Below are 6342 nucleotides of genomic sequence, written 5' to 3'. Positions count from 1 at the left end.
CGGTGCGTTAAAGCTGAAATTTTTACTTGCTTCTCAGTTAAAAGGTTAAGAAGAAACTTTGGTAACTTATTAGCGTGCATGAAACGAGAAGAGGAACCCGCCGAGTCAAGAGACAAGCAACTAAGGAAGTGAGCAAACAAATGAGCAAGCCAGCCAGCAAGCAAGCAAGCAAGCAAAGAAAGCGCCCACCATCAGCATGGCTCGAGAAAAGAAGCCGAGAATTTATCGCTACGAGGAAACTAAGCAAGTATTAGAAAACAAAACAACGCAGGGCGTTGTCCCCCACGCGGCGTAGTATGCCAGGTACAGAGTATATAATATCGGCAGTCACCATCCCAGGAACGCACCGAATTACATGCCTGATGCTACACTCATTTAACACCCGGCAGACGGAATAGACGGTTATGGCCCTGCACCTCTCCCAGACAAAGGCCGAAGTAATTATTACTGATTGTCAAGCAGTCTACCGACCTTACCAAGTCGGTATAATTTCAACGCAAGCGCTGAGGGTTCTACTCCAACGACCTCCAAAGAAGCGCGTGATAGTCATATGGACCAGAGCTCACTCTGTTCTTCGGGGTAACCAGACAGCACACGTCTTGACCCGAGAACTGGGCCTACCTGCACCTTAAGAAGAGTCGGAACGGAAATTCCAACCACTACTCACATACACAGATATTACCCTACAATATCGACTGACAAGACCACTATATCTCGTAGTCACCGCTCAGGCTACGACAGAACAGGAAATAACATTGAGATAACTCCAAATAAACACTTAACCACACCCAACACGCCATCCATCCCACACTCTATGACTCCCTATGTGTTCATCGCCAAGGCTCAGCCACACTCTCCCGTATTGCATGGGACTGCCTGAGAAACCCACGTCTTCACCCCGTCCCCAACCTCGCACGCGAGCACTGAGAGAGCGGGCTGCGAGCCCTTGTCCCGACATGTAGCTATTGCAAGCGGAAAGGGCGAAGTCTTGCGGCTGCTCCAACGGAGCCTTGGACTGACTACTACTACTAAGTGATTCGGGTGAAAAGGAAAGGAAGTGCACTGGTGATATTATTGAGTCCATCTGGGGGCTCAACTGCATACAACCCAGTGCGGGGGGAGGGGGAGCAGGGGATGAAAGATTAGGGAGGAGAAAGAGGGTGGTAAAAGAAATAGGTAAGCTAGAAAAGGAAAGAGTGGGGCCTCTACGCTAAACTAAGCGAAGCAGCAGCAGCAATGGCGCGGACAGCAGTTTGCCGTCTTAAGGCGCTTGGCGAGTCCGGTGGACTCAAGGTAGAGCAGAAGGTGCCGGAACACGTCACGGCGGGTGCCGTCAGGGCCCGTCGGGAAGAGCAGGTCTTCGAGGCGCTGGTGGGGCAGCCCAAGACGCTGGAGCGATGTCTGCAGCACTCCTCCGTGTGCTGCAAACTCTGGGTGGGAGGAGCCTTGGACTGAAGACCTCGACCACGCACAGGTCTGCGCAGAAGTAAACGGCACACGGGAGCGGCGGCAGAAATAAGGCCCCTAAAGTTAATACATCGCGGTGCCGCCTATGAACGCCGACGGGAAGCAACAAGCGGCGTTGCGGGGACACGTGTGCACTGAACCTGCCCCCTTATCAGATACCTTCAATCGCCGCTCTGTCGGCGTGTCTCACTGCGAGTGACATTTGTTAAAATGCAGTGCTTGGCTGCGCAATGGCGTTGGTTACGTTACCTCTCGCAGCCGTAAACAGCGGCCGAATCCGTTGTTAAGTTCGAGGACGCTATGCGCTTGAAAACGTGTCGTGTTGCAAGCAATTAAGCCAAAAAAAATCGCGCCATATCCACGGAATGAAGATCATAAGTGGGGCGAAACTCGAGAGGGGGAGATCATCGGTAACCGTAACTCTCCCGTGAAAGTTCGCCCATTACATCATTAAGAAAGACGTAAGACTGTGTGCGTACATTGTACAAATCAACTTTTATTTTCGGAGTCAATGCTCCCAGGCCCAGACCTGGTGAAAGACCCCGCGCCATCGAGGACTACCCCGCACCTCCACCACAATTTGTCACGTAGGATGGGACACAACGGTAAAGAAAGAACTTTTATTTAGGGCGAACTTGTGCCCGAACAAGACGAGAGGAAACGAGCAAAGGTCCTTGCGTCTCGTTCGATCTCCGAGAACGACTGCCTGCGTTCGTGGCGCGATCTCTTGCGGGATCTCCCCCTCGCAGTGCACGTGCGCTCGCGCCTCCGTTGGCGAACACAGACAAGCTCGCTCTCCCGGTGCGGAGTTTGCGCTGCCGGTTGCAGCCGGTTCTTGCGCGTGCAACGCGGCCCACTTTGCGACATCTCCAAAAGCATGCGGCGGTCACGTACCACGAGACACAAGGGATGGACAGACCCATGACTTAAGGGGCTTCGCCCCTAAAATCAATACGATGCTCCAGAAGGGCATAGCATTATCCTCCTACCCGGTTTCCCAATGCCTGCCTTCGAGATATAACACAAATAACCGACAGCATGATATAGCAGAATGTACGCAGCACATTTCAAAGGTACATAGCTAAGAAATTTATCATTTTAAAAATTAATCCTACATCAGATATTATTCTCTTCTTCGGGGTTGCCGCGTGTGTACTTAAATGTTATGGCTGTGAGGAATTAGCTCGGGAGTGTTCACGAAAGGTAAACAACACACGCCCGTACCCGAGAGAATTTTGCATGAGGCAGGCAATACTGTGCGACCCGTGAGCAGGAAGGGCATCGGTGGTAGCACATTATAGCGCGCAACTTCTCGAACTCAGAAAAGAATTGTTGCGGCATAGCTGAGCTAACCTTGGATATGCAAAGCAAAAGCTTGGCTTAGTCTGGTAGAGTCTCGGTTTCGCTTGGTTAACCTCTGGTTTAGCTGCATTGCGGATCTCTCAACATCTCAAAACCGTTCGGGCCTGTCGGGCGTTTCGACGCACTAACTGGCGCGGGCCCTGGGAAGCTTAAGAGCAGCGCGGAAATGGAAAGAACGTGTGGAGCGGTGCTTGCAAACGCCGCGCGTTCCGAGAAAGGCTGCGCCTGGTCGCACCGGATGTCCTAACGGCAACCACATGGGGATGGACCCCGAAGAAGAGGACTCGCTTTTCCCCTTCCCCGGCCCTCGGTGGCAAGAGGAAGGGAAGATGAAGAGAGACAGACGCGGTCCGGGTGCCGGAGAGGTCGGCCCGTCGTCTTCGGGCTCTGGCCGAGCACTGTTTCTTAGCCGCCCGCTGGGCTGTAAATAAATGTACAGTTCTTGCATCGGAAGGTGATTTTGTCGGTTGAGGATACCCGGGGTCAGCTCCTCAGCGCTACTGCGGCTTGGAGGAGAAGCCCCGCGGAAAAGAACACCACGAAGGTAACTGGTCCCGTGAAACGCTCACAGATGGAGGGCCGGTGAACGCGGCGTTTGCCGGGGCGAACGCGGCGTTCATTCACGGCGAACGGACCGTTCCTCTTCGCCGAACGCGAGTCGAGTCTCGTAGCCCGAAACGACCCAACGGCGCATGCATGGGAGGCTGCAGGGGTGGTCGGCTGCCGATCAGCTGATCGGACGCAGCGGCGGCGGCGGCCGGCATGGAGGAATCAAAATGGCATCCGGCGATCGTGCTGTGCAGAGCGACTGAAAACGTGGCATTGTGGGCAGCACCCACAGGCGGCCGGCGAATTGCGCGATGCCCTTCGAGGGGTGGGTCGCCGGGGGTGTGTCTCTGGTCAAAAGGTTAACTTCCGCATCCTCCGCGAAAGCGCTGGGCGAAAGTAGTAAAGCTTCGCTTTAATAAGCGGCGGATACGTTCACTGACTCGCTGCTGATGGCTGTAAGCGGCAATGTCACCAGCGCCATTGTACAGTTAAGCGCTGCCTTTTGAAAAATGTCGCGTCGAGTCAGACAACCCAGCAGAGCAACGATTAAACATTGATATCAGATATGGCGGCGAACATAGAGTTTCTTACTACACACACTAGAGAGGAATCTGGCGCTAGCGTCTATGCGGCTCACACAAAGGGCGTCTGTGTCGTCATGTGCCGCCATTATATCGTGCTCCCGCCTTAGTTTCCCCATTAGCTTGGATTGAGACGTTTTAGTGGCCGTAATTTGGAAACAAATCTGCAAAAATTCAGAGAATTATCTACTGATGCGTAGCATTCTTATGCCGCTTGTCTTGAGTGTGACGTCTTTACAGCCAAAGCTTGTGGTTTTTCTAAATTCTGTCCGACCAATTATTATCATTTGCGCTATTATAGCGATTGCAGGGGGAAATTCCGCGAGATCGGCATTGTTGAAATTCAGGGCGTCACATAGTGCGTCATTGAGCATATTTTGGTACATTCTTCCTATTTTTTAGTGTTTCAAGATTTTGTTCGACATTTTTTTTCTATTTATGCTAATATAACGACTACAGTTGAAACTTTCGCGAAAGCTGCATTATTGTGTAAATGCAGGGCGTTATACGGTTTGCCATTTTAAGTATTTTTTTATTTTTCTTATTTTGGTTAGTTTTCGAAATTGTATTCGACCAATTATCTTCAATTACGCTATTACAACGATTACCGGTGGAACTTTCGCAAAATCTGCCTTATTGTGGGAATGCAGAACCTTTTAGGGTTCTCCAGTTTCCGTAATTTTTCTGTATTTTTTTCTTTTCCTATTTTTGCATAATTTCGTTCGACTAATAATCTCTGTTTACGCTATTATAACGATTACTGGTGGAACTTTCCCGAAGTCTACATTATTTTGGAAATACAGGGCGGTAGACGGTTCTGCAATTTTCCGTAATTCTTTTGCTTATTTTTTTAGTTCTTCAAAATTTCGTTTTACTAATTATCTCAATTTCCTCTATTTGAACAATTAAAGGTGGGACTTCCGCGAACTCTGCAATATTTTCGAAATGCAAAGCGTTGTACGTTTAGCTTTTTTCCGTAATTTTTTAATATTTTCCATAGTTTTTAGTTTTTGGATAATTTCTTTCGACCAATTATCTGCACTTACAGTGGTATAACGATTACAGGACGAATTTCAGCGAAATGTGGAATATTGAGGAAATGCAGGGCGTTACACCGTATTGGCTGTGGAGGCACTCGGCAAAGAATGCGACGCGCGTTAATACAATGGCACGAAAACGCAAAGGATAGTGTGCATTATGTAATAGAAAATAAAACGGTGTTTTAAGCTAAACAATAAAAAATGAAGCGTGTTCGTTTCAGCGAGAGCCTGCCAGAACGGTTATGGCTACTATTCTGCAGAACAAGCTGGTAGTTAACAATAATGAAAAACGTGGAGAGAAACTCATCAAACACTCTGATTTTTCAAGAATTTCATATAATCAATTGTTCACAAAGCTCATAAAGGTTCTATGCGAGTACACATCAGAACATACACCTCGAATTTGTGGCGTCTTCGTCCATGTTTTCGTAACAGACCGTTTGCTGCAACTTTCGCAGCGGAAAATTACCGCTCAGTCAAGATGTCCGGGCGCTGTTAACATGTGCACTGCTACAGCAAAAAAATAATAGGATAGCGTACTCGCCTTACCACAAACTAACGTGTCTACATTGTGGGCTTGTACTAATGTAAATATTTACGGATGGTCGGTTGCCGGCACTTCTCCTCCCACTTATAATGAAGCATAGCTGTCTTAGCATAAACTAATGGAGCGAATTTCTAGTTTACAAGCCATGTGAGAGAAGGAAAGAGAGAGGCGAAGCGAATTCGGACCATTTCGGCCGGAGCGGCTACCTCGTAGACATTGCACTGCATAGTAAAGAAAGCAAACTTAATAAGTCGCTCAAGAATCCGTTAGACGTGCGAAGCCATCAGCTGTGGTATTCCCATAAGGGCGTAACCTCCCACGCCGACATGGATTCGAAGGAGCAGTTCCCTCTCTGGTATACTTAATACGAAACTGAATGGGCTTCAGGGGCAGTGCGCACGCAGCCTCCTCAGTACGCCGCTTGTTGTTTGCCGTCGGCGTTTCTAGGCCTCGCCGCGATGGAATTCGTCCACCGCTCCCGTGCTCCGTTTACTCCGGCGCGGACCTGTACATCCTTGTTTCAGCTCTTATTGAAGTCCTCTCTCTATCTCTCTCTCTGCTTATATTACACCGCGAATTCAAGGCTGTACAAGATCCCGCATAAATTGAGTGTATACCTCTTAACAGGTCACAGTAAGGTGCTACTATTCCGCAAAGCAACGGTGGCTTAGAACGTACGTCCCATCCAGTTGCAACGGTACTCGCACACGTGCCGCGCCGCCGTAGGCCGAACGCGGACCTTGACCATTTTCGCCTCCTTTCCCAGGCGTTCCTCCCCGCCAGCGTCGAGTGCTCC

This window comes from Haemaphysalis longicornis, unplaced genomic scaffold (genome assembly GCF_048455015.1).
Source record: "Haemaphysalis longicornis isolate Haplotype H1 unplaced genomic scaffold, Haemaphysalis longicornis Haplotype H1 scaffold_4, whole genome shotgun sequence".
NCBI classification, from domain to species: Eukaryota; Metazoa; Arthropoda; class Arachnida; order Ixodida; family Ixodidae; genus Haemaphysalis; species Haemaphysalis longicornis.
This window is presented reverse-complemented; position numbering follows the sequence as displayed.